This window comes from Pleurodeles waltl, chromosome 5 (assembly GCF_031143425.1).
Source record: "Pleurodeles waltl isolate 20211129_DDA chromosome 5, aPleWal1.hap1.20221129, whole genome shotgun sequence".
In the NCBI taxonomy this organism is placed as follows: domain Eukaryota; kingdom Metazoa; phylum Chordata; class Amphibia; order Caudata; family Salamandridae; genus Pleurodeles; species Pleurodeles waltl.
The window spans coordinates 979,503,000-979,530,717 of record NC_090444.1 but is presented as its reverse complement, the minus strand read 5'-3'; the positions used below and the strand labels follow the sequence as shown (position 1 = coordinate 979,530,717).

The 27,718-nt window shown below is 43.7% G+C and overlaps 1 protein-coding gene across 1 annotated transcript in view; it reads right to left on the bottom strand.

Moving 5' to 3' along the window:
• GJE1 (gap junction protein epsilon 1) overlaps positions 1-27,250 on the bottom strand; it is a 206,104-nt gene extending 178,854 nt beyond the window's left edge. Inside the window, exon 1 of the mRNA XM_069235135.1 lies at positions 26,942-27,250. The gene's annotated coding sequence lies outside the window, so the exon portion shown is untranslated. The remainder of the gene's footprint in view (positions 1-26,941) is intronic.
• Positions 27,251-27,718: the final 468 nt, after the last annotated feature.

Genomic DNA, 27,718 nt, shown 5'->3' with positions numbered 1-27,718 from the left:
CAGTGTAGCCATTATGGTGCTGTGGAGTTCGTGTTTGACAAACTCCCAGACCATATACTCTTATGGCTACCCTGCACTTACAATGTCTAAGGTTTTGTTTAGACACTGTAGGGGTACCATGCTCATGCACTGGTACCCTCACCTATGGTATAGTGCACCCTGCCTTAGGGCTGTAAGGCCTGCTAGAGGGGTGTCTTACCTATACTGCATAGGCAGTGAGAGGCTGGCATGGCACCCTGAGGGGAGTGCCATGTCGACTTACTCGTTTTGTCCTCACTAGCACACACAAGCTGGCAAGCAGTGTGTCTGTGCTGAGTGAGAGGTCTCCAGGGTGGCATAAGACATGCTGCAGCCCTTAGAGACCTTCCTTGGCATCAGGGCCCTTGGTACTAGAAGCACCAGTTACAAGGGACTTATCTGGATGCCAGGGTCTGCCAATTGTGGATACAAAAGTACAGGTTAGGGAAAGAACACTGGTGCTGGGGCCTGGTTAGCAGGCCTCAGCACACTTTCAATTGTAAACATAGCATCAGCAAAGGCAAAAAGTCAGGGGGCAACCATGCCAAGGAGGCATTTCCTTACACATACTATGCATCTCACCCCTTCTCTCAATAATATTGGCTAAGAGCTCTATATATAATAGATAATGCGGAAAGTGCCATTGCAGATTGAATACAACTAATATTAATAATGATTCTTTTATAGAATGAAAGCAAGAGCTGCAAAACGTGCTCAAAAAGCGGAAACTACATTATCTGGTTCTCAATGTAATGGATCAGTCACCAGGGTAATTAATGAACAAAAAGATCCTAATGATATACAATTCTTATTTTCCCAACTAGAAAAGCTCTGTAGAAAGGAAATCACAAAAAGTTGGGAAATTCTAACATTGCAGAAATATGTAGAGATGGGAAGAGTGCCAAGGGGACTTTGCATATTTACATTACCAAATCATCCTGATATCAAACCTGAATTACTACTTGAAATGGGAGAGAATCGCATGACATGTTCACGGAATATGATGCTAATTTTGATTAAGTATGCTAAAACAGAAGTGGAGACAATAAAGAATTCAGTAAAGGAGATTGAAGATAAATTAACAACATTACAAAATAAAGATATGATAACTAAATTAAGACAAAACAAGGAAGAAAGATTGGACAAACATGAATCAGAGATAGAGGCACGTAAAAAGAGAACATTTCTTAGAGATGAAAATGACTACAAGAATGGTACAATTCTTACATTTGCAAAAAGCTTTGAGGCAATTAAACAACAATTTACATCGGGTTCTGAAATAACTATTCCAATTATAACAGAAACTGTAAGTGAATCGGATGCTGACCTAGGCGAAAATGAAGACATTTGTGAATCAAGAATCAAAACGACATTATTGGAAGAAATACAAATTATATATCAGGATTAACAATCATCAAAAGGCAGGGGCCGAGGACGCGGTCAGGGCAGAGGCCAGCCAAAATCAAAATTTACAGAAAAACCAGAAGAGGGAGAGGAAAAAAGAAATTACCCTCTATGCAACAGACAAAGGAAATTAATGTAATTGATAACAATGAGGAAAACCTGTTAGTGAACCTGTCTGATTATGTGCTATTAAAAGAAGAAAATAAAGTGTTAAACAAAGGATTGTCGTTTTATCCAGAGTACCATTTTGATAGAGTTGAAACAAAGATTGATACATACAAATTCATAAGAAAGATCAAACTAGCCAAGCATTTTGCTAAACATCCTACAAAAAGCAATGAACCGGTAAGTTCACATCTGGATACTGAACTTCTGATTGAACAATTACAAGCTGTAAAAGTGTGCTATGACGTAATGCACAACTTGGAAGATTATGCAGTTACTACAATGGAAGTAATGAATCAATTGGGAATTTCAACCAATGGCCATACATATAGGGGGTTATTCAAACTTTGGAGGAAGTGGTAATCCGTCCCAAAAGTGACGGTAAAGTGACGGATATACCACCAGCCGTATTACGAGTCCATTATATCCTATGGAACTCGTAATACGGCTGGTGGTAAATCCGTCACATTTGGGACGGATTACCACCTCCTCCAAAGTTGGAATAACCCCCATAGTCATTTCAAATCTAAGTCAAAATTTTGCTCTATCCTCAATTCAGGATACAAAGTAGACTTGTTTATGACGCAGTTATAGCAGATTTGAAAACCTTACAATATCAGAAACAATCTCAAGGCAGAGAAAATATGACCCAGCCAGAAAGACAAGCACTAAGGCCCTCATTACAACTTTGCCGACCGCCAAGTTGTAATCGCTGCGCAGCAGCCAATGCGGCCGCACTTCCGCAGTGGCCATTATGACATCTGAGTTTCCGCCTGCCGGGCCAGCAGGGATGACGGCCGCAACATGGGAGCCAGCTCCAAATAGAGCCGGCGGTGTTGCGGCGGTGCGACGGGTGCAGACAGTGAAAAGCTTCATGGGGCTGTGCCAGGGGGCCCATGCACTGCCCATGCCTAAGGCCTAAGGTATGGGCAGTGCAGGGGCTCCCAGGGGCCCCCGTGACACCCCTTTCCGACAGCCTTTTGATGGCGGTTCCTACCGCCATGAAAAGGCTGGCGGGAGGGGAACTCGTAATCCCCTCGGCAGCGCTGCAAGCAGTGCTGCCCTGGAGGATTGTATCCGCCGGGACTAACGTGGCAGAAAACCGCTGGTCCCAGCGGTACGACCGTGGCACTTCCGCCGCAGTTGTAATACCCGAGATTGCACCGCCAGCCTGTTGGCGGTGTAACCTCGAAAACAGCCCTGGCGGTCTTTGACCGCCAGGGTTGTAATGAGAGCCTAAATCAGCTAATGAGTAATGACAAAATCATTATAAAACCTGATGACAAAGGTGGCAATGTGGTGATCTCAAATTCAAAAGGGTACATTAAAGAAGCCATGAGACAACTGAATGATATGCAGAGTTATCAAAAATTAGATAAAAATCCCACACAAGAGATATTGGCCCTCATTACAACCCTGGTGGTCAAAGACCGCCAGGGCTGTTTTGAAGGTTGCACCACCAACAGGCTGGCGGTGCAATCTCGGGTATAACGCTTCCGCCGCGGTTGTACCGCCGGGACTGGTGGTTTTGCACCACGTTGGTCTCGGCGGATACAATCCTCCAGGGCAGCGCTGCCGAGGGGATTACGAGTCCCCCTCCCGCCAGCCTTTTCATGGCGGTAGCAACCGCCATGAAAAGGCTGGCGGAAAGGGGAGGCGCGGGAACCCTGGTGGCCCCATGAAGTTTTTCAATGTCTGCTGAAAAGCGCAACGGGTGCAACTGCACCCGTCGCACGACCGCAGCACCCCCGGCTCCATTTGGAGCAGGCTCCCATGTTGCGGCCGTCATCCCCACTGGGCCGGCGGAAGCGGGGATGTTGTAATGGCCACCGCGGAAGTGCGGCCGCATTGGCGGCCGCGCAGCGGTTACAACTTGGCGGGCAGCGGTTGCCACCGCAAAGTTGTAATGAGGGCCATTGACTCAAATCAACACCAAATTGAAGCATTGGCATCAGGAACTACTGGTTAATAAAGATTAAATAAAACTCTTGAGTCAAGAGTTTCCGATTACACAGACTATATATTTCCTACCTAAAATCCACAAAACACTTAACAATCCTCTGGGAAGACCAATTATATCTGCTTGTGGATCTGTGTTTGATAACATCTCCAAATATGTAGATTATTATCTTGCTCTGATGGTAGCTTCCTTGAGCGCATAGATAAAGGATACTAGAGACTTTTTAAGAGCCACTACAGATATAGCTTGGCAACCAAATTAATTTTGAGTTACTATAGATGTGGTTTCACTTTACACATCAATTCGTTATGAAATAGGTCTTCAAGCCTTGGAATATTTTCTAAGACAAAGAAACATAAAAGAAATGAAACACTCAATGATGCTGGTAGAAATGGTAAAAATGTGTCTTCAGAACAATGTTTTTTTATTCAATCATCAAGTATACCAGCAAATACAAGGTACAGCCATGGGAATTTTGCTATCTCCCAGTTATACGAATCTCACGATGGGATGGTGGGAACGAGAAGTGGCATGGCAAGAAAAATATCATGAACATCTTGATAAGATTGTCTTATGGTTACGCTATATAGATGATCTTTTCGTAATATGGAATGGATCCAAAGAAGAATTCTCCTTATATTTCCAGTTACTAAATCAAAATACTTATGGTCTTCAGTTTACTTTTCATATGAGTGCAACGCAAATACACTTTCTAGACATCAAGGTTTATGTGGAGAATAATCAGTTACATACAACCATGTTTAGAAAAGAAACTGCGACAAATAGCATTTTACATGGAGCGAGTTTTCATCCTTTCAAACCATTATTGAAGAGGATTCCCTTTGGAGAATTCCTAAGACCTAGAAGAAACTGCTCAAATGATGATGAAATGGAAATGCAATTCATGGATGTTAAACAGAGATTTCTTCCGAGAGGATATCCAAAGGTGCATGTCGAACTTGGTGCAAAGAAAGCCAGAATGAGAACCCGCCAGCAGACTTTGGTTGACAATATATCTAATACTTCTCAAGGAGAAATAAATGAAGAAAATTAGGGCCCTTGCTTGATATTAACATATAGCAAAGAAAGTAAAATTATTGTGAACATCTTTAAAAGATATTGGAAGATACTAAGAAGTGATCAAGATATTAAGCAAATAGTAGGTTCAAGGCCACAAGTAACATATAGAAGGTCAAGGTCCTTGAACGATATGTTCATCAGAAGCCACTATCTGGCACAACCAAAAACAAACTGGCTAAATGTTGGATCAACTGGCTTTTATAAATGTAATAAATGTAAAGCTTGTCAAATTGCGAAAAATATGAAATTCTTCACAGACTATAAAGGAAGAGAAGTGCAGATCTCACAAAGATTGACATGTAACAGTCAATTTGTTGTCTATTTGATTCAATGCGAATGTGGGTTACAATATGTGGGAAGCACAATCTGTCCATTGAAGAAAATGATATTGGAACCTGTCAGAGTGAATCAACACCAGGATCGGAGTTATGCAGTTGCCAGACATCATAATAAATATCACACAACAGATTGGAGGAGTATAACTTTTTTTGGTTTGGCACAAATAAACACAAATGAACGAGGTGGAAATAGAACGTTACTACTAAGACAACTTGAGAGTAAATATATTATCCAACTCCGCACAAAGATACCGTACGGTTGAATATGGATGAAGAACTATTTGTAAATCTATAAAGGGGATGAACTGTAGAAAACATTCTTTGGAACATATAATTCACTATTGTGTGAACAACATAGATATTGATATTGAGTGGTCTTTACAATCTGGAAGTTATTATCATTATCCATATAAGGTTGCATCTTTTGCATTATCTTACAAAGTGTGTTTCTGCTAGGCACCGAACCGATATTGGCGTGAGAAGGTAAAAAGATGTATAGTATGGAATTTCTATTTCTTACACACGATTAGGCATTTAAAGATATAAAGCACTTAGTTAATGCGTGTAAGAAATGTTTATCAAAGATATCCATAATAGTGAATTATTAGATTCCAAATGTTTTTTAGGAAACTCTTCTTTTTTCTTCCTGTCCACCTATTGATTCCACAAATTTGGAATCTATTATCATTATTATCATTAGTTGTATTCTATCTGCAGTGGCACTTACCGTATTATCTATTATATGTAGGGCACTTAGCCAATATTATTGAGAGAAGCGGTGAGATGCATAGTATGGAATTTTCTTTCTCACATAAATTTAAGCACTGAGCTAACATGGGAAAGAAACAATTAATAATGACATTTAAAATGGCAATTGATTATATTACAGATGGGTTTCATAAAACCCCCTTCTCCTTTCTCTTCATTGATTGCACAGGAATATATAAAATAGTTGACATATAAATAGGGAAAATAGTCACAATTATCACTTTATAATGAAACTGTGGAGATAATTTATCCATTTGAAAAGTTGAGTACTGTTTTTGTTTCCCCTTGCTATCATTATAATGTTCTTAATTTTCTTAATTTTTGCTTATATATGTATGATTATGTTAGATTAGACTACTATACCCAGAATGCACTGGTATGGGAGGCATAAAACTTTACTATTGAAGAACAAGAGAAATGGGACTCACTAACCGTGAGCAAGACTCAAGTGGAGTTGAAACGCGTTGGTGGTTGCTATTTGTTTGAATAAAAATGGCATAAAGGATTCTTTGGAGTGCGGTAAATAATTCTTTGGATATATTATTAATTTGAGGGTGATCTCCTCAGTTACCAGCACCGGCAGCTGAGTGCGCCTCTGAGACTGTGATTCTGACCTTTTGCTTAAGATATACATATATATATATATATATATATATATATATATATATATATATATATGTTCCACAAAACGTCCTGCTACAGATGACTGCTACTGCCAGCGAGGTTGGTGCACAGTTCCGGGTGCAGGATCCGTATGTATTCACCAAACTTCCCTCTCCATGTTACGTCGAAGGAAAATGCCGGCACTCCAGACTTCATTTCAAGTCCATCATTTTTATTTAGTATATGGCTGTACCCAACAAAAACATTTCAAATTCCGGGCTGACGCGTTTCAACCATATCGGTCTTATTCATAGCCCACATTGACTGATTTGAAAAACATGCTCTATCACCTCACAACCTTATATCCTGTTCATTTTATAAACATAAACAAAATAATCACACTCATACAACATGTTTATAATTCAAACTCATTAAATTCATTAAATTCATCAGTACACCTGTAGGTATGCAGATGGTAGTGTTTGTGTTCTTTACTGCTGTTGCACCCAGGTAATGGTTTGGCATTGTGGTCTATAAGCACAATGGTAGTCTTAGTGAGTGACTGTGATGTGTTTGCCAGAAGTGCTGTTGGTTCTGTGACTGACCCTGTGATCCCCTTCTTTCTCCCCCACCCTCTCTCCTTTTGTCATCCTGTCCTTGTGTGCATGAGCATAATCTGGCGAAGGAGCAGGGGCACCGGCGAGTGGGAGAGCTGCAGCCCACGGGACCCAAGAGGCAGAGTCCACCGATGCCGAGGGGACCAGTGGGTTGGAGGGCGAGGGGAGCACCATGGGAGAGACAGGAGCAACTACATCAGACTGAGATTCCTCCTCCGATGGAAGCTCACTGGTGGTGTTGGACCCCTCTGGGACCACCCCAACTACAAGATCTTCCACCACCCCTGTACCGGCACTGCCCTCCCAGTAGCCCTCACCCAGTTGCCCATACCTGCTCACCCAGGTGGGTGGGCGTCTCCTTCGCCCAAGGTTCCTTAGGTCCTGCCCCAGTCAGCCCTGCTGCCCTCACTGAGGAGGCTATTGACCTCCTGTAATCCATCTCTGTAGGGCATCTACCATAGTGAATGCCATCCAGGGGCTGGCATCCCTGATGCAACAATGCAATGCGTACTTGGAGGACATTCGGGGCTAGTGGCTTAGATGCCCTACAGAGATCGGTTCAGGCTCTGGCGTCCTCTTTGACAGCAGCCAGTGTCCCTGGTTCTTCCGTCCACCCTCCACCTACCTGTTCCCAGTCCCAAACCCCTCTCCCCAACCCATCCACGCACACAATCTGACAAGCATGCAGCCAAAACAACAGGCAGGACTCGCACAGACAAACACAGGCACCACACTTAACTCCACAAGCACACACACAGCCAACAGACAGATGCACATACTACAACAGTGTGAGAAAGTAGCCTCTTTCTAGCACGGTTACCCGCATTTTTGGCCTGTTTGTCAGTGTGTTTTTACTGTCTCACTGGGAACCTGCTAGCCAGGACCCCAGTTCTCATAGTTTGAAACCTATTTGTCAGTGTGTTTTTACTGTCTCGCTGGGATCCTGCTAGCCAGGACTCGAGTGCTCATAGTTTGTGGCCTATGTGTGTTGTCAGTATGCTTGACTGTGTCACTGGAGCTCTGCTAACCAGAACTTCAGTGCTTTATCTCTGTGCACCAAATTAGTCACTATAGTTTAGTGACTCCATATTCCAATTCTGATTGGCATATTGGACCCACCTTATAAGTCCCTAGTATATGGTACCTAGGCACCCAGGGCATTGGGGTTCCAGGAGATCCTTAGGAGCTGCAGCATTTATTTTGCCACCCATAAGGAGCTTATACAAACTTTTCTTCAGGACTGCCAACGCAGCCTGGGCGAAATAGTGCACACACTATTTCACAGCCATTTTTCACTGCACCAAGTAACTTATAAGTCACCTATATGTCTATCCTTCATTTAATGAAGGCTAAGTGCAAAGATACTGTGTGTGAGGGCACACTTACACTAGCAAAGGTGACCCCACATTGTCCAGGGCCAATTCCCCGGACTTCGTGAGTGCGGGGACACCGTTATGTAGCTTCACAATGGTAACTCCAAATATGGCCATGTGAGGTGTGTAAGATCATGGAATTGACCCCCCCAATCCAAATATGGTATTGGGGGGCCAATCCTATGCTCCCTGGGGGCTCCACCATGGACCCCCCAGTACCTCCAAACCAGCTCTTTGAGGTTTCCACTGCAGCCCCGGCTGCTGCCACCTCACAGACAGGTTTCTGCCCTCCTGGGGATTGAGCAGCTCAGTCCCAGAAAGGCAGAACAATGCATTTCCTTTAGGAGAGGGTGTTACACCCTCTCCCATTGGAAATAGGTGCTACGGGCATGGGATGGGATGGGTATCCTCCCAGAGCCTCTGGAAATGCTTTGAAGGGCACAAACAATGCCCTCCTTGCATAATCCAGTCTACACCGGTTCAGGGACCCCGAGTGACCACTCCCCTGTCCATCACCACCCCAGGGATGCCAAAAGCTCCTCCAGAGTGCCCCTGGCATCAGCCATCTTGGATTCCAAGGTGTGGAGACCCTCTGGAGACCTCTGAGTGGCCAGTGCCAGCAGGTGATATCAGAGACCCTTCCTGATGAGTGCATGCCTGGGTAGGTAGCCAATCCCCCCTCTCAGGCCATTGAGTGTGTCTTCTCTGGATGTTTCCTCAGATTCGGTTTGTAAGATTCCTCCAGGACTCCTCTGCATCCTCTGCTTCAGCTTCTGACCATCGGATCAACCGCTGTAACTGCAGCAAAGTATCCAAGATGACTCCTGTGACCTGCAACTTCAGCTCCAGTCAGCATTTGCAACAGTTTCCAAGGCATGCACACTCTGAGGACTGCCTGTCTTCACCCTGCACCAGAAGAACTGAAGGAATCTCCAGTGGAGTGATGGAGTCACTTTCCTGCTTCAGCAGGCACCTCTTTGCGATGACAACCGTTACCCGGGGACTCCTCTCCTGTCAACGAGCATGATCCCTGGAACACATGTGGTGGACTGAAGTGGCCCAGACTGTCCAAAGTTCCAGCTGACCAAATTTGGTGGAGGTAAGAGCTTGCCTCCCGGTGCTGCGACAGTACCCTTGTGCACTGAGTCTTCTGCAGCTCCTTGGGGTTCTATGCACTTCTCCTGAAAGTTCTACATGCACAGCATAGCCCAGGTCCCCAGCATGCCATCCTGCGATGCACAGCTCTCTCAGTTGTTCTCTGACGGCATGAGAACCTCCAGTGTAGTGCTGCGATGACTGCACTTTGCATCTCCTGTGTGCCCGTGTTCTGGGACTCCCGTGTGTGCTGACTGGTCTGCTGAGGGCACTCTGAAGTGCTGAGAGCCCCCTCAGTCTCCTCAGTCTGAGTTGAGACCCCCACATCCCTCCTGGGTCCAGGCAGCTCCTCTTTGACGCAAACGGCGCACTTGCTTGAACCAAAGCTTGTTGGTGGAATCCAGTTACGCAAACAGCCTGCATCCAATAACTCGATGTGGGACATCCCTTGCACCAAGCAGGAACCCACAGCTATCTTCTTTGGTGCATTTCTGTACTCTTCTTCTAACCGGAGAATCCACTTTTGCAACTTTGTTTGCAACCAGTTTGGCAGGGGCTCCTGTTCTTCCTGGGCTCTTTTTCGACTTCTGGACTTGGTCTCCTCTCGCCAAAGATCTTCAGGTCCAGGAATCCATTGTTTGTTGCTTGCAGTCTTGCTTGGTTCCTGCATAATTCTTCATCTCGACTTGTAGTGTGTTCTGAGGAAACGCTCTGTACTTTACTCCTTGTTTCCTGGGCTCTGGGGTGGGGTAGTTTACTTACCTTTAATGTTTTCTTACACTCCCAGCCCCCCTCTACACACTACACTTGCCTAGGGGGGATTTCATCATTCACATTCCACTATTTTAGTATATGGTGTGTGTTGCAATCTATTGTATTTTCTACTGTTTGCACTATTCTATGGTCACTTACCTGATTTTGGTTACTAGTATATATATATATATTGTGTATAATAATTACCTCCAGAAGGAGTATTGCATCTAAGATCTTTTTTGCCTTTTGTGACTAAAATGAAGTACCTTTATTTATTTTATTTTTGTTAACACTGAGTATTGTATTTTATTGTGTATAAGTACTGTGTAACTATAGTGGTATTGCAGGAGCTTTGCATGTCTCCTAGTTCAGCCCTGGCTGCTCTGCTACAGCTACCCCTAGACAGCCTAAGCTGCTAGAACACTGCCTACATTTCATTGACGCATTTCAGCCATATCGGTCTTACTGATACAGAGGAGACACAGACAGAACAACACCATGAACTGAACACTCCATTCTGTAACACAAATGGCTTACATACCGCATACAACCCACATTAAGCACACACATGACCCGTACCTCTGCATACACATTGCATGCAGCCAAAACTCCCCCCAAATGACACACTGCCAGCACACACATAAATCTACATACAGCCATGTCACATCCAACATACCCATGTTGTACTTACCTGTTGGTCTGGAGGCCAGTACGACTGCCCATTCAGGGGTAGGACCCCATCCACAAGCTTCTCCAACTCCTCGGATGTGAAGACTGGGGCCCTTTCTCCTGTAGCACAGGTCATCACAGGTTCCAGACACAAGACACAGCAGCACATGCAGCGGAGATGTTGAACCAGAGAGAGTCAGGAATCAAGTGAAGTGGTACAGAGAAAATGGCAGTCACGTCCACAGCAGTGAACACCGTCACCCCGGGGTTGATCATCATTGGTTCCTGTACTCCATAGAACTCCATATTAGCCAATGAGGAGTTGCACGGCGCTGCAGGCCGCCTTCCGCCATGACGCCTGCGGAGTTAGGTCACTTCCACCTGTCCCTACATTCAGGACAGGCAGTTTTCATTTCCTTATGCTGGTACTTATGTTGGACAAATTTATGTGCGTCATAGATATTGATTGTACAGACCAAGAAAATTCCAGTCTTCTACATGCATACATGATCTGTGTATTGTGATATTGTGTGTGCATACTTCCTGTAGTGACACACATCTCATGTTAGGCTTACTTAGATACCAACCACTGCGGAGGAGGAGGCAAGCACCTGTGTACAGACCCCTGGTGGACTTGGCTACACTGGACCGGCACATCATACTCACCTTATCGTCTGGACAGGGCCACAATTACTGAGCTGTGTCAACAATTGGAGCCAGATCTGATACCTGCTATCCGTAGCACTACAGCAATTCCCCCTGTAGAACAGGTACCGTCTGTGCTCCACTTCCTGGCAAGTGGTTCATTCCAGGTGACAGTGGGCTTGGCTGCAGGAATGTCACAGCCAATGTTTTTGATTGAGCTTGGAAGGGTTTTTGGTGCCTTTCTCAAACACATGAGCAGCTGCATCTAATTCCCCCACAGTGAAGATTTGCCCACTGCGAAGGCTGGATTCTACACAATGGGAAACATGCCACATGTGATTGGGGCCATTGACAGGACCCATATTGCCTTGGTCTCTTTCAGGGCAAATGAGCAGGTCTACAGGAATAGGGAGTTACCACTCTCTAAATGGCCAGATGGTGTGTCTTGCTGATCAATACATCTCCCACATCACTGCCAAGTTTCCTAGATCTGTGCCTGATGCCTATGTATTGAGGAACAGCATCGTCCCACAGGTGAGGGCATGACCACAGAAGCACAGAGTGTGGCTCATAGGTGAGCTTGAGTCTTCACACATTGCATGTCAGTGTATGCCAGCTGGAGTTGTACTCCATGCCATTATACATGAGTAATGTGTGTCCCTCACTACTTGCAGGTGACTCCGAATACCTAAACCTGTCCTGGCTGTTGACCCCTCTGTGGAATCCCAGAACAGGGGCAGAAAATCGGTACAATGAAGGACATGGCCGTACCAGGAGGGTTATTAAATGCACATTTGGTCTACTGAAAGACCGGTTCCGGTCCCTCCATTTGATAGGTAGATCCCTATGCTATGCCCCTAAGAAGGTCTGCCAGATAGTGGTGGTTTGCTGCACAATTTGGCCCTCAGATGCCATGTGCCCTACCTGCAGGAGGAGGGTGGAGACAATGCACCTGTGGCAGCAGAGGACACTGAAGACGGTGATGAGGAGGAGGAGAAAGAGGATGTGGACAACAGGACACATATCATAAATCAGTACTTCCAATGACACCCAGGTAAGAATGTAATTCTGTTCATATCTCCATTTAAGTTAAGTGCTGTGTGCCAGCTGTGTTGTGCCAATCACTACCTTTTCATTTCAATTGACTGTCACTTATGCCTTCCCTTTATGCAGATGTTGGTGTGGTCACAACTGTATACTGATGTTAGGACTAAAGACTGCTTAAACACATTTGTTGGACATATTCACACCTTACAGGACATTTGCACAGGATAATACAGTCCAATACATTGCACATTGTTGTATGATAAAGCACAAATACTCCAGTTGTGTTCAAGGGTGTTTATTTATGGGACAAAAAGGAAGGGATTGAGCGGGGTGATGGTGGACGAAAACTTCAGTGTAGTGGCCCAGTTGGTTTGTAGCACTGGTCCAGTGTCAGTGGGGCCATAGGAAAAGGAGCAATGGCAGTCCGAAGTGTACAAGGTGACTCAGTGGCACACAAGGCAGACATTCTAGAGGGGCTCATTTCCAGGCGGTGGTGTTGGTCTTGGCAACAGTCTCTCGTGTCTGTCTGGGTCACAGGGAACGTTTGTGGGGTGGTTCACCTTCTGCAGGGGGAGGGGTGCTGTTGGCCTGTGGGTGATGTTGCAGGTCCTCCTGCACACTAGCTGCAGCAGATGTTGATGGCTGGTGACTGGACTGGCTAGTGGAAGTGGTCCGCTGGTGTGCTCTGTTCTTCCGCATGGTATTGGCCATGTCACCCAGCACCCCTACAATGGAGGCCATGTTGGCATTTAGGCCCTGCAACTGCTGCATGACCTCCTGCAGCCGCTGATTCTCCTGCATGATGGTGATTACCTGGCCCATCCTGTCCTGGGATTTTTGGTATGCCCCCAGGACACGTGTGAGTGCCTCCTGGGCAGTTGGTTCCCTGGGCCTGGCCTCCTCCTGACAAACAGCTTACCTCCCACTGTCCCCGGCCCCCTGTGCCTGTGTCCCCTGAATGGTGTGCCCACTCCCACTTACACCATGATCTCCACCATCTTGCCTGTGTGGTGTTGACTCGGGTCCCTGTACAGGTGGACACACAAATTGATCGACATGTCCTGGGGACAGGAGGTTGCGGATGTAGGCAGCTGCTGTGGTGTTAGAGTCGAAGGGGGGGTCTGTGGTAGACTGGCTGTGGGATGTGGAAGCCGACTGACCTGTGGTCCCAAATGGGCCAGGGAGTTCAACCAGCTCGGGACATCCAGAGTTGCTATCATCACTGAGGGCATCTTCTGGTGGAGGACTGGTTGCCGTGGCACCTTCTCACCGCTGACACTGGCTGGGGCACCTATGGAGATGTAAGTGATTTGTTAGGGTCATTGTCTGTCAGATATTCCGCATTTCTGGCTTTCCATATGGGTTTGGTGTTGTCCTCACACCTTTGGTTAGTGTATGGTGATGGATTGTGAGATTGGTAGTGCTACCTGCTATCCATGCACTGCTGGTGTGTGTGCATGGAGAGCTGGGAAGGATGTGCTTGCAGTGGGTAGGGCATGCAGGGTAGTCATTGGGGTGGTGCACTGTATGGGATGTAATGGGGTGTAGGGAGTCAGGGTGAGGGGATAAGATGCCATACAGGTATCGGTAGAGGTAGGTTAGTAATGGTGACTTACCAGTGTCCAGCCCTCCAGTGACTCCAGTGAGGCCCTCAGGATGCAGGATTGCCAGGACTTGCTCTTCCCATGCTGTCAACTGAGGGGGAGAAGGTGGGGGTCCACCGCCAGTCCTCATGATGGCGACCTGGTGCCTTGATGCAATGGAACACACCTTCCCCTGTAGGTCGTTCCACCTCCTTCGAATGTTATCCCCTGTGCATGGATATTTTCCCACAGAGTTCACCCTGTCCACGATCCTCCACCATAACTCCATCTTCCTGGCAATGGAGATCTGCTGTACCTGTGCACCCAACAGTTGTCGCTCTACCCTGACAATTTCTTCCAGCATCAAACGCAACTCCTCATCAGTAAAACGTGGGTGCTTTTGTGGGGACATGCCTATTGTGTGGTGTGTGTTGTGCAGAGGGTGTTCGGTGTTGAGGTAGGGTGTGTGGTGTATGATGCGTGACAGGTGTATAGGTAGATGTGGTGTGTGTGAGCAATTCTCTAAGGGTTTGGCCTGTCAAAGTGTAGTAGTCTTTTCATGTTTGCAAAGGATTGAGGGTTATGTGGGGGTGTGTTTTATAGTGCTGTTGGTGGGTGTGTAGGATGTGCGTATATGTGTCAGGTGTGGGTTTTTTGATCTGGCCAATGTTGGCTTCAAGTGGTGTTGCACTGCCAATGGCTGACCGCCATTTAATGTCTGCTGTGGTGATTTGTGGGTTATAATTTAGAGGCTGGTGTATTGCTGGCTTAGCGGGGAGGGTGGTGGGTGACAGTTTTTTGCCTTTGTTGGGTCTGGCGGACTTGTGGTTGTGGCTGGTTTCTGTCGGTTTTGTGCTTGTGTGTCATAATCTGGAGGGTGGATTACCGCGTCCGTGGCAGTCTGTTGGCAGCCATCACCACAGCAGTCTTCGGAAAAGACTGCCAATGTCATAATGAGGGCCATAGTGGTGTTTCATTGGTCATACATGATGTTGCAAAGATGGCTGTATGATTGTGGCTGTGTTGTCATTTAAGGATAGGGGATGCACTTATGAAGGAAGGTGGGTTGATTCTATGAAGAAATATATGATGGTATGCGTGTTGGCACATGATGCACTGTGTTGCTTTCTGATTGATAAGACATGACAAATAATGTTTATTTGCCATAAATATCAATTCTTAAAAGCGGTGTGAAACCCATGATTGAACCAAACAGCAGTACACTCCTGAAAATTAGACAAAAATCTGAATCCAGCAAGGGATCATTAGTGTGGGTCGCTCATGCTTTCCCCAAATAAACTAATCATTTAAATAAAAAATTCAATAGCAGTAAGTAGAACAAAAAAGAAATAGGTGGGAATATTTTCATCTGTAATGTTTTCCCTTAATGGCTGATTAATAAAAGCAACAAACCAAGGATAATTACTATTTGTTGGTTATACATGCAATACCTAGAGCCAACAATCGTGCTGCTGTTATAAATATTTTTAAACATATACTGGTCACACAAGAATTTATAAAGTAAAATAAAATGGATGAAAAATGCTTTTGAAGGGAAGTATAAAGATACTCAAGAATCTGAGTTTAGGAATAATGGTTATTTCTAAGACTGAATTTGGTGATTCAGAGGATGGTGAGCAAAATGTGTTCTTTCTTCCACATTGACTTATATTTGGAAGAAAAAAATGGTTTGAATAGATAACAACAATATTATACTATTCTGTGTTCCTGCACTTCTGATTAAAATTGTACAATGTTGTGTGAGAGGGCCAATCATATCATTTTTTTTAAGGGATTTTCTTCTTTCTTGTGATGTATGTGCACTATTTGTGTCTAGGGTCAGCCAGCAGCCAGGTAAACCACCAAAACACAAACATTCCTGTTAGAAAAAGGGCCCTCTCTGAAGGGTCACCCCAAACTTTTTGCCTTCCTCCTTCTCCTTTTCTGACCTCAATTTTGTTGGTTTTAGGACTCTGAACACTTGACCACTGGTGACCAGTGCTAAAGAGTATGTGATCTCTCCCTAAAATATGGTAACATTGGCTTATACCCAATTGGCATATTTAATTCAGCTGTAAGTCCCTAGAAAAGTGCACTTCATGTGCCCAGGGCCTGTAAGTTGTACGCTAATAGTTGGCCTGTAGCACTGATCGTGCCACCCATAAATAGCCCCTTAACCATGTCTCAGGCATGCCATTTCAAGGCCTGTGTGTGCGGTTTGACTGCCACTTTGACATGGTATTTACAACTACTTGCCAAGTGTTAAACTCCCATTGTTCTACATATAAGGCACCCCTAAGGTAGGCCCTAGGTAACCCATAGGGCAGGGTGCTATGTAAGTAAAAGGCAGGACATGTACTTATGTGTTTTACATGTCCTGGTAGTGGAAAACTCACAAATGTGTTTTCCACCACTGTGAGGCTAGCTGCTCTAATAGACTAGCATTAGAACTGCCCTTGTATATGTGTAAGTGGTAGATTCTGATTTGGAAAAAGTAGCCCTGTTATGTTTGGTACTACCAGAATGGTTATAGAAAATCCTTCTTACTGGTGAAGTTGGATTTAATATTACTATTTTAGAAATGCCACTAATAGAAAGTGGGCATTTTTCTACCCTTACTGCCACCTGTGCATTACAGCCCTGTCTCCAATCCACGTGTGGTCTGTGCTGGGTTGTCAGCTTCCCTTTTGCATTCGACCCAGACAGACATAAACACAGGACACTCAGTCACATCTGCTTTCATCTGCATACTGAATGGGTCTCCCCTGGCAGGAAGGGTGGAGGGGCTGTCTCTTACATTAAAAAGGTCACTGGCCTGCCCTCGCATAAAGGACTGATAACCCCCTACAGGGATATTGGCAGACAGGAGTGGACTGAAAGGGGAACTTGTGCACATCAAAACCACTCTTCGAAGTTTCCCCCACTTCAAAGGCATTTTTGGGTGTATATAAACTGGGTCTCTGACCCCGCGAAATCAGACACTTCTGGATCTACACCTGAACTCTGTCAGAGGACCTGCCTGTCTGCCCAAAGTACTCATCTGGACTGCATTGCTGAGAAGGACTGCTTCCCTGCTGTTGTCCTGTTGCCTGCTGGCTTCTGACTGTGCTGGAAGGCCTATGCTTTCCCCAAAAGTGCTCTCCAAGGGCGTGACACTGTGAAGTCGACACATTACGTCTTGATCGACTGGATCCATCGACCCCACTGGGTCACAAGGAACCAACACCTCACCAGCAACGCCACACCAGCTCCCCCTGCAATCAGACAGAACTTTCACCTCGCCTCCCCTGCCTCGCAGTATGGAAATGACACCTCATCTCCCTGGGTGTCATAAGGGACTGATGCCGCACCGTTCCCAGCAATGCCAAATCCACACGACACCGTGCGACGTCTTAGTTTCTTCATTTTCAAAGGTACTGTACTTGGGGATCTGTGCGACTCTGTGGCCAGCGCCTGTGGTGTCAGACTATTGGGAACGACTCCGTCAATGACACAATGATAGACCCAGTTGGAGCTACTCTATTTCTAAGCACTTTCGTGGGATTTAATCTTTAAAAATTCATAACTTTGCTTGTGTACATTGGATTTTCATTGTTCCAACCTTATTTTATTCAGATAAATATTATATATTTTTTTCTAAACATGTGTGGTGTATTTTTGAAGTGTGTTTTTCCTGAGTTAATCTATGAGGTTTTGCACAGATACTTTACACATTGCCTTCTAAGTTAAGCCTGACTGCTCAGTGCCAAGCCACAGAGGGTGGACACAGAATAATTTGGATTGAGTTGTGACCTACCCTGACTAAGATTGTGGTCCCTACTTGGACAAGGGTGTATGCCTCTGCCAACTAGAGACCCAATTTCTTACAATTTCTGAATACCTGATACCAAGGTTGAGTGGTCTTATCCACACCACAAAATTTCCGAGCAGCTCCTGATATCTCATATTGTTAGGAGGTGGTTGCAGCTAGCTTCAATTATCAGGTGTAACTTCCCCCAAATTTCTCAACGTTGTTGCTAGGTAATTGTGACATGTTGTTGTGGCAGACCCTTATTATGCAGATTCAGGATTTCCTTTTGGAAAGGACAATACTTATTCTGGAGTTTGTTGGCAGAAATTTTGAAATACAGGGAAGTATTCTCAAAATAAGATCACTTTGAGAAACAACCCACATTAACACATTTAACTTTGATGGAAGAAGCTGAATTTTCATTTTAAGAAAATGCTTCACAATATATGTATACATAACGAAGTGTCTGGTATTAAGAGCCCTTGGTAAGGAGTATATGAATTGCTAACATAGGAATCGGAGAATATTAGTATAGCTTTATAGCCTGAGGATGAGGGCTACTCCTGTTGTTTAAGACCCTGAACCCAAGTTATAGGCCAGAGCAGCAGGCAAGAGCCTATAACATGAGAGGAGGTCATTAATAACCTTTATAGCTCAAGGCAGAAGAACTATGAGGCAACTAGCACATTTCACCCCCTGATTATGGAATGTCTTAAATTAAAAAGGGAGAAACAGCAAGACAAATGTTGGAATATTGGAGCAGAAGTCTAATATCTACTATTATTAGCCCTGAGCCTCTCCTTGGTCTTCAATGGAGTTCTCAAGGGACCAATGTTCTAATAATTGTTAATTACTTTTTAGTAGCATAATGAGTCAAGTTGGAACCAAACTCATCTTCAACAGATTTTATAGTTATGAAGATTGAAGTGATTTTCTTATTAATAAGGCAAAATGTTGATGAACATCTATCTACGACATTCATCTATTGTATGTTTCACTGGGAGGAATAACGTTTCACTTCAGAACATAGAAAGTTGGCTACACTGAGATACATCTAAGGTATATCGCTTGGCAGTTCCAGTTTAAAGCAGGACCTTCATGGCAGAATACTAAGATATATTTTATTACCTTTACATACTCATTCCGACCTGTAGACATCAGAGCCAGGTGGAAGTGACAAGTCTGGGTGGTGGTATTTGGTACCTCTGTTTTTTCATTTCCTATTACTCTTTGCCTATGTCTACTATTGGCCCTTATGTTATTGTTCTATACAGCACCCCCGCAGGAGGTGTAAGAGACAAAAGAGTGCATTGTCCCTGTTAGATCCACAGGACATAGTTAGCACTTTCTGACACCTCCACTTTGATCAGATGTTCGATGTTCCTGTGCCAAAATCTGTGTAGGTGAAGGGAGACAATACCCCAATTCAGGAGTTTTATGCCAGTTTGTTTTTGGTAGGTTTCTTTCACTCTATCATTGTTTGCTCCTTTTTTAACTCAAATTACTCCCACTTCACCTCAACGGTTCTTTTCAAAGCAAGGCACTGACTTCTCACTAAAGAGTTTCACTGCTGTTTTCCTATTCTTACGCACCTCGTGATAATGAGGTGGTGTTCTGAATACATTTTTCATCTAATAATGTTTAAATTACTTTTTTTAATTTGTCTCTTTTTTATGCCTTTTTTCTCCCCCACTTTCTTCTACTCTACTATTTTGAGTTTATCTTTGCTTATCCTTAAGTGTAAATAAGAATAGCCTTCTGTCACGCACATTAAGCAGAGTAAGAAGTCGCCCCTGAATCCTCCAGATTGAGCATAGGGCTACACTGTGCCCATGCCCCCGTGCGCCTACACTGCACCCATGCGCACTAGCACTCAGCAACCCATCCATCCTTACCATGCATAGCCTAATGGTGAGCAAAGCAAAGCTGGGAGGTGGAGTGTGGGTTGCCCCTTGGATTTCTAATTGAACAGTTGGATTTTTATGCTTTGTATATATTGTTATTTACTCAACGTGTCTCATTTACAGGAGATGATGCTTAGAGTTCTTCATATTTTGAATTCTTGTCATCCTATATTTTTAATTACTCCTTGTCTAAAACTGAATGATTGTAGGTTGGGCAAAATATGCTGGTGTTCCAACCGTTTTGAAGTGTCATTCTAAAGATTAAGCACACAGTTTTATGACATACATCAAATAATGTCGGATTGTTTGTATAAAATAACGTAGCAGATTAGGAAATCTTGTGGGGTTGAAATTAGGGTTACGTGAAGAACGCCATGTGGATTTCTTGTCTCATTAATCAATATTTGTCACTTGTCAACTTTAGCTATACTTTAACTGATGCTTTTTCCAATTTTAAAGTAATGGTTTGTGATGGTTTCAGCCCCAGTCCCATAGTTAATGGACTTTGGCCTTAATAAGGATGAATGTCCGCCACTGACGGTAAACCCTAATTTCCCCAGACGTAAAGAAGCATCAATGACACTAAGCCATAATGGCCCTTAATAGCCCCTTATGGTATCTTGCCATTAAGGATCCAGAGTGCCCCCTTGCACTAATAAATAATGTCCAGCGCTTGCAAGGAGTTGTATTTTTGGAACACATTAATGAGCCTGAATGTCTCATATATGTCATGAGCACGATTGGCCCTTTGAAGTTATATACATGAATAGCCAATGTATTGCGCATAGGGAGTAATAACTCGTGATTTATGTATTATTTATTGTAATAAATGTGCTTCTATACTGTGGATCTGGCTATATGCTCTGCACTACTAGCTAATTGGTAAGATCCCACAATTGAGATATCATATTATTTGTTGTAATATTGCAAATGAAGGAAAGATGCGAGCTAAGTCTCCTAGGTCCAATTCTGTGCGCTTTTATTAAAGAAGAAGTGGTATATTCCAATATTTAAGTTTCAAAGTTCAACGGAGTTTCAGCTTCCAATTTGACACACTTTGATTTGAGAAAAAGTGGTATATTTCAAAATTGAATTTCAAAGTTCAATGGAGTTGCAGCCAAAGTTCATTGGAGTTTCAGCCAACATGTGTTTCGCCCCACACTGCGAATACGCCAGGGCTTTCTCAAGGCTTTAAAGGAATTATATAGAATAAGGCTCAGGATAAGTCTCAAACTGGATAGAGGTGACACGGAGTGGGTGAATACCCTAGGTGCATGAGAAAAAAGGCATGCACCATATTTACCGTGCTCACTTAAAAAAGGGGTTGAAGGACAGTGATGAGTGTCCCCTCCATAGGGGTCACTAGGAGAAAATATTAACACCCTCAATACATGAAATATAGATCCGTGCATTATTTATGTGAGGAGCATGCATCGTTTTTGCAGTGCCCTCTTAGAAGGAAGAAATTATTAAAGGACAGTGGTGAGTGTCCCCTCCATTGGGGTCACTGGGAGGAAATATTGACACCCTCAGTACGCGTGATATAGATCCATGCGTAATAGTATGAGAAGATACAAAAAGCATCCCAAAGTAGTTGAAAGGGGTATAAGTAAAGAAAAGATTATATCAAATGCATGCTGGCACTTAGCTGTGAAGTTTTGGTGATAGGTTATCATGCCAAACGAAAGTGAGTTAGAAAAGGAGAATAGCAAGATGTAATTTATGGAATTTGAAGCTTAACCAGGATCAGTTACATACCATATCGTATTAGAGAACAAAATTCTTCAGGCATAAGTGCCACAGTAAATATAACAGAGCTGTACATGAAAAATACATATCTTTTACTATGTGAGTAATCCAAGAAACATATTGTTATCCAAATGGTAGCTAATATACGCTTACTATATCACATCAAAATCCAAAATGGTCAGTATATTCCAAATTCAATTATGTGAAATAAAATGCATATTCAAAGGACAATATTCGAAAAGTGAAAAATAGGAGTCAGTGTCTTAGTAATGAGATAGGTAGCCACTAATTTTAAAGAAAACTGATAGTTAGATATACCAGATAAAGAACCACATTATTGAGTGGTAACTGGTGGAAAATATAAGTCATATGAAGTCATTAACAGGCCCCCTTGGAATGTATAGAAAGATGAGCAGTGCAAGGCTGAGGTTCTTACCTAATTCTGAAAAACGGGCATGATTTAAAGGTCTGACGCGTCCACCGTCTAATCTCCAAGGACGCTCCGGAAAGGAACCCCATATTTATGAGCGGTAGTCCTTCCTCTGATCTGGTTGCGCCGACACAGAGGAAGGACTATGAGAAACTGAAGTAGTTTTTAAGTAGTGGCGTTGTCATTGAATGTCAGTGCCATTTTGGAAGGGGAAAACTAGATGAGCACTAGAATACGAGCAAATCAAGAGGTGCAATATATGATATGCACTAACGAAAAAACTGAAAAAGGAAACAAAAAGCGAAGTATATTAATAGGTCACTTGGCTCTACATTGGGAAGGATAATGCTAGCTCCTAATAAAATGGAAAAGAAAAAAGGAAGGAAAAAGATAATAAAATATAGAAAGTCAAGCAGCAGATAATAAAGAACATTGTAGTCTGAATGACAAGACAAATGAGAGACAAATATTACTGTGTCATAATGTTACTATATCATGTAAAGGGGGTAGCTATGAGTGGCACTATTGGTTGATGTAATATGAGATATAGTGTTACCTGTCCCTTTAGTTTTCATGCCACTCATGGTACCAGTATATGGAATAACATAGGAGGTACCAGTATAGCTACCCCCTTTACATGATATAGTAACATTATGACATAGTAATATTTGCAAAAACGATGCATGCTCCTCACATAAATAATGCACGGATCTATATTTCACGTATTGAGGGTGTTAATATTTTCTCCTAGTGACCCCTATGGAGGGGACACTCATCACTGTCCTTCAACCCCTTTTTTAAGTGAGCACAGTAAATATGGTGCATGCCTTTTTTCTCATGCACCTAGGGTATTCACCCACTCGGTGTCACCTCTATCCAGTTTGAGACTTATCCTGAGCCTTATACTATATAATTCCTTTACAGCCTTGAGAAAGCCCTGGCGTATTCGCAGTGTGGGGCGAAACACGTGTTGGCTGAAACTCCATTGAACTTTGGCTGAAACTCCATTGAACTTTGAAATTCAATTTTGGAATATACCACTTTTTCTCAAATCAAAGTGTGTCAAATTGGAAGCTGAAACTCCGTTGAACTTTGAAACTTAAATATTGAAATATACCACTTCTTCTTTAATAAAAGCGCACAGAATTGGACCTAAGAGACTTAGCTCGCATCTTTCCTTCATTTGCAATATTACAACCAATAATATGATATCTCAATTGTGGGATCTTACCAATTAGCTAGTAGTGTTCTTTGCCAAGGGAGGACTAGGGCCCATGCCCTCCAGTTTAAGCTCCCACACCACAGGCAAAAAGGCATTCCACACAGAAAGTTAACCCGTTTGGACCCTCCCTTCTTTTTGGATGTAACACTATATGCTCTGCAAACCACTTCACAAATTACAATTCATACAATAAAAAACAGAGGAAGGTTACAGAGGTTACCAAGTGATAGCCTGGTAGGCTTTGGTGGAAGTCTTTGTTGGTGAAGCATGTCATTTTACAGTGATTGTGTGGTCATTTTGTGTGGGTGGCTGGTAGAACCACTCTTATTACTGGCTACCGTTGCTCCCACTTAATTTCACGTGAATCCCTAAAACTTGTCTTAACCTAAAGAAAACAGCAGTCCAACTTCCCTCCACAAAGAGAATGCAATCTTCCACAATGTAAAGAGAATCCTGGGTAAAGGTCCCTCTCCTTCACTCACCAGCATACTCTCCATCTAATACTTCACAAATGCTGCGGATGCTCCTTTCCAATCTTCACACTGTGATACTGTGTTGCCACACTTGCTACCATTTATGCCTGTGGAATGTGTCAGTAAGATAATAGTAACAACATCTTCATCAAACTATCTCTTATATGACTCAATCTATGTTTGTGCTCCTGCACAGTTTAGAAATATTCTCCCTACCAATCCCTTTTAAAACTTATGTTGTTTCAATTTATACAAACATCACTAGTCTCACCTTTCCTAAAGGTATGTGTGAGTATGGAGGGAGTTATTTGACTGGAGTAGGTGCATGGGCAGCTGAGCAGAAGGCTTGCCAGTTGGCTGGAGACCTTGGGGAAACGGGCTTTGAATCATCGTAGGAAAGATGGCGCAAGTAGTGGAACAGATTACGAGAAGAGCAACAGAAGCTGTTGGTGTCGGACTGGCTGCATGTGGCTGTGCTTAAATACATGACAGGTTACAACTTTCTAGTCGTTTTTTTAATTGAGAGCTGGTCTCCAAAGGGAAGCATGACTTATGTGTTGGCCATTCCTTCATGGCTTCTATCCTGCAGAGAACAACATGTGCGACAGGGGCATAAAACTGTTAGGTCAGTGCTTCTGTCAGAATGGAAGAGCCATGACTGAGAGAGACCCCATGAACACCGAAAGGCAGGATGGCTAGGCCTCGTCGGACACCAGCAGAAACATTCCCTGAGGCACTTCGTGAAATGAAACCTGACCTTCTGAGATGCAGAGAAGGTACTGGACTCAGCTTTCTTGTTAAGGCAGGATGTGGGTGATATTTAAATAGTCATCAAAAGTGCTGCAAATCCAGTGGACGAGTTCCAATGCACCGGCTGCAATATCTGTTCACTGCAGGAGCCGTGGGATCTTCCCACCGACATTGGTCTAAAGCCATTGCTGTACTCATTTTTTTCAGCTAGGAAGTTGTGGCACAGCCATCTTATAGGCAGAGAGGCTCATAGAAGGTGGCTGGCTCCACATTTACATACATAATCGATCGGCCAGTCTTGGTTAAGTGAGCAATACACTGTCAGTGAGGGATGAGATGCCCCTCCCCATGAAAGTGAGAGATACTCTACATGATGTAGTGGACATAACGTGTGTGAACTGTGAACCACCAGTGCCTAGAAAGTAAGGTGCAAAGCAAAGTTTTATGTGCACCCCAAATGAATGTCTGTCCCCAATTTTTGCCCTTAACAGCACCCAATCCTTCTCCCAGAAGCGTCCCTTTTTTATTTAATCTTATTTATTACATTTTGAATATGCCAACAGCCCTTTGCACCCTATGACTTACAATGACCAAAATGCTGGCTACTTTGCAGAGATTTCCATTGCACAAGTTATTGACTGACCTGTTTATGCGCATCACAAACCCTATCACATGAGGGACTGTGAAGAAACCCCCCACACAAGTTAACTGGTTCAACCAACTCTGAGTTACAGTATCATAACGACATCAACCACGCACCACCATGGCCGCTGCTCAATCACATGATAGATCTAGAATGTCTAGGAGGTTTCAAAAACACAAAACTATTGTGTATTATTTCTGAAGTTGTTTTTGTACTGTCAGACAAATCAGGTTAATGCGAAAGTTGACCTTTACCAAATTCCAAGAAAATTCAGGTTATAAAATTTTGATAACTGAACCATAGGGGCAAGGATATCTGGAATGAAGTGGTAGTGCACTTTATACATTTCACATCAACAGATCAGTTATACCCAACAGAACAAAATGTACACAAGATGAAGATGAGCTGCAACTGAAGCTGACCACAGTAATGCAGAAATTCGACAACGCATAACAAGTCACAATCAAATGGAAATGTGACCTTACTATTCTATTTCTGTGAACTTGGTTGGACACATGAGGCCTTCTCCAAAAATGACATTTTTTCCAGAGGGACAGAATGGATCATTTTACAACTGGCCTCACTGTCATTCTCTCAGAAGCAGCTCACATCCACAGGCGCTCTGGGGCTAGATCACAAAAAAAAATTGACTAGAGCTATTTCATGTCCTTGGTGGTAAGTTAAGGCACTGCTTCCTCCAAAAATCCATACTACTATGAAAACAGAATTCTAATTGTGGTAATGTGTGACAAGAATGTTTGTGCATACTTGTTTTGCGATGGTGATGAGTACTGTTTTTGTGGCTATGATTTTGTGCTGCATTATTGCAATGTGAGTTTTTGTGTCAGACTGATGTGTCCTGTTATATTTCAACTCTGTTGTCATGTTGCTTTACATAACTTATTGTATTATGATCTATTACTTTAAATAGTTTAACAAATGCTGCGACATTCCCAGCTAAAAGCCACACGCACTTTGAAAATTCCTGACAAGAAGCTATTTACCACTAAGTTAGTTAAATAGCGATTTCTCATCTCTTCAACTTCTTAAGTCAGGAGTCAGCTCAAAACCGTGGTAGATATCCCATCCGCCTTGTTACATTTGCCAAGGGTAGGCGTGGTTTAACAGCCTGAGCTGCCACCCTTGGAACTGAGGAGTCAGTTTAGAGTTCTGGTGTTGGCTCAACATATTGTAATTCTGGGCAAATCACTTGGAGCCTGATTTTTATTTCAGGGGCTGGGATACTCGGTTACAAACGTTACGGATATCCCGCCCAACATATTACAAGTACATTAAATCCGATGGCATCTGTAATGCAGCGAGTGGGAAGTCCGCCATATTTGAGACAGATTATCCCATCCCCTGAAAAATAAAACATAAATCAGGCCCTTAATCTCTCTGTGCCTATAAAAATATCTGACTTTGTGTAAGTAATCGTGAGTACCCTGTGTTTTGGTGTGAATGGCACAAACGATTAAGTATAAAAGATCAGAACTCCTTCTCTTCAGCATTGGACTTTCGAGAGTCAATTTTGGAAATACGCTTCGCCGTGATTCGGAATATACTTTAGGGACACGGTTGAATTCAATGAAAATTGACGCAGACTAACTGAAAATATGCCCCTTTAGCCATGATAACTGATAAGAAATGTAAAATAAAAAACTGGCCTGCAGCTGTAATTCGTAGCATTAAGGACTTTCACACACGTGTACCGTCTACAGCACCGCACTTTAAGTCATGCGAACAGGTGGGAAATGACCGGCGTACATATCATCTGCCAAAACACACTTTCAGAAGAGGCAGAAAAGCAAGGTTAGGAAACCAAAAAGGATGCCAACATTTTCAGCCTTCACGGCACTCACCTGTCACTGCCGGTCTGGAGACGTCCGACTAACGTACACTGGTTCCATGCTGTGAAAACACGCCGCCACATTGGTGGCAAGCTGCACAGTGTCTAAAATCGCATTCTGCCGCCCCCCCCCCCGGAATCTCAACAAATCACCAACCACAGCGCAGTGAATAACAAACACTATTCGAAGAGACTACACGCACGAGTACTCCGCAGTCCACCCATTCGGCGTGGAACCCACGAGACAAGAGCTCTGTCCAGGACCTTTTTGGCAGATCGCTATGGACTCCTAAAATCGTTCTAAACCAGCTGATGGGCTTGTGCTGCTGCAGCCGTGATCAGCTTTCCTTTGAAACCATCTGCTTATTTTAGCCTGACAGTCAGTCAGGCTCCTCCCCTCCGTTGTTCACACACACATATACTGACCATCAGTTGGATCCGCAGGACCAACGTAGAGGTGCAACAAAAACAAACTGGTACGCTGCCCACGTTCTTTGAAAAATATAATTTATTTGGCCTTTACAACAGCCTGTTGTAGCTGAAGAGCTACTCTAGTCTTTATTCCATGTTAGGCCCTCGCAAATTGCTCATCAAAGCTTTATGCGCCCAATTAGACTTGGAACAGACACACAACAACATTCCCTGCATCATGACAAACTCCCAGCTGCATTCACCATTCAACAGCTTCTCATGCACACCCACACAACTGGACTTCATGCCAGGACACGGCATTAACCACTGTCCTTGTGCAATGAACAGACAGCCACACAGATTCTTTGTTGTCCACGCA